This window comes from Chrysochloris asiatica, unplaced genomic scaffold (assembly GCF_000296735.1).
Source record: "Chrysochloris asiatica unplaced genomic scaffold, ChrAsi1.0 scaffold00199, whole genome shotgun sequence".
In the NCBI taxonomy this organism is placed as follows: domain Eukaryota; kingdom Metazoa; phylum Chordata; class Mammalia; order Afrosoricida; family Chrysochloridae; genus Chrysochloris; species Chrysochloris asiatica.
Window position 1 is genome coordinate 5,219,570 of NW_006408717.1, and position 2,237 is coordinate 5,221,806.

Consider the following 2,237-nt stretch of genomic DNA (forward strand, 5'->3'; position numbering starts at 1 on the left):
CATTGGCAAAAGAATCATCTTCAGGAATTGACAGAATACCAACTGAAATACTTCAACAAACCGATGCTGCAAGGAGGACCTCATTAGTCTATGTCACAAAAATTGAAGGATATCTACCTGACCAACCAATTAGAAAAGATCCATCTATATTTGTGCCCATCCCAAAGAAAGATAACCCAACGGAATGTGTAAATTATTGATATCATCAATATCACTGGTAAGTAAAATTGTGTTGATATTTTAAAAATGGTTGCAGCAGTACATTGACAAGCAGTTGGCACAAATTCAAGGCAGATTAAGGAAAGAATGTGGAATGAGGGATATCAACGCTGACATCAAATGGATCTTTGCTGAAAGTAGAGAATTCACTTGCGAGGTATAAGCTGGTATAAAAATGATGATGACTCCAACCATCCATCCTATAACAGCTGGGTTAAATAATTCATTGCAATTGCCACACAGAACTCAGGCATTATACTCAAAGTTCTGGGGTTAAGTAGGAAACTTAACAGGTTGCAATTCAGGGCCAGAGATTCTTAGGGCACAGTTGTTCCAGTTAGTACTGCCTCTCCTCAGCCATGCCCACAGGCAGGCCTCTCTCTGCTAGGCCAATGTTGCAAAGATCTTTTAGGGCTGCTGATAAATGCCCACAGGACATACTACTTCACCATAAACCTTAGGAAACCTACCTCCCCAAATTAGGAGCCTGGAAACATCTCAATCTGCAAGCAAGTCTCCTACCCAAAGTCACTCAGCTTTCTTTGCTCCATGGGCTGGGAAACCCACCACTCTGGCTCTTAGTTCTGCCAGTGCTTCTCTTCTGCCACACCTCCAGTGTGTGTCCTTCTGTCGCTGGATTAAAAAGGTTTGATGCACAGGGATCTTGGGGTTCAAAGGATGCAATCCACACCAGCCTCTTCTTCTTTGCTGGTAGAGAAATTCTCCGTTCTTGTTTCTGAGAACGTTCATTTTGTACGTGTTAGATAGTCTTCCAGGTTTTTACCACCACAGTTACCCCTGTTACACACTCACAATGGAATCATATAATCCTATAAGTATCTTCTCTCATTTCTCTTACACAGTCCCATCAGGGCAAAAAGTGTTGCTTGATGGGGTTTATAAAGAGTATGGCTGTAGGGCCCTGGTGTGGCACTATAGGATAAGCACTGAGCCACAAGGTCATTTCAATTGCAAGGTTGGTGGTTCAAACTCTTCGGAAACCCTGTACAGGGTCACTGTGAGTCCAAGCCTATGAGTGCCTACTGATGGCATTTAGCAACAGCAGCACCAATAGGATAAGCACTGGACTGCTAACCAAAAGATTGGCTGCACAAACCCACCAGCTGCCTTCAGCAAGCCTAAACAGGGTCTCTGTGAGTCAGAACCAATTGTACAGCATACAACAACATGGTCAGAGAGACATTGAATAATTCGCTTCACCACAGCAGGAGATAGATATAAATTTGGAAATCCTCTATACAATGAGGGTGTTTTTAAAGCCTTTAGAGACTGACAAGTTAGTGAAGAGACAATAAAGAAAAGGTATAGTTTTTAGAGGTTAGGGGAAGAAGATTAAGAAAGGGCAGTTAATAGGTAGGAGACAATTGAGTGTGGTTTCCTGAAAGCCAAGTGAAGACATTCATTCAAGGGCAGGAGTAGTCCAATGTATTACATCCTGCTGAGGAGCAAATAAAACAAGCTGTAAATTAACTTCTGATTTATCTCTTAGGTGGCATCTCTAGGATTGCTGAAGAGGAAATAGCATACAGATATGAGGGCTATCTTGCTGTGCATCTAGATCTTGTCCCTTGAAGTTTATTTACCTCCTGAGGCTAGGTGAAGTTACCTGGGGGAAATCCGTTCTTTCTCACAATTCCAAGAGTGACTGTTCCAACATTTAGTCCAGGATGCGTGTCCTCGTGTTTAGAGAGATATTATTTTTTCTAATAGTCTCCAAACAAATTCTTAGGATCAGAATTTGGAGTGGAAGAATTTCTTCCAGAATTTTCTATGCCTTCTCAACCATGACAATGTACCTTGGGACTTGGGAAGATATAAAATTTTTCCTCCTTTGAAAAGAGTTATGTATTCTGTGTTTTCTAAATACTGGCTTTAGATAGTTTTAAGTCTCTAAAAAGAAACTAGCAACAACAGAAGGCGCCAGGTAATCTAAATAGTTAGGCACTATTATTTATAGTAAGGAGCTCTGGTAGCGTAGTGGTTACGAATCGGGCTGC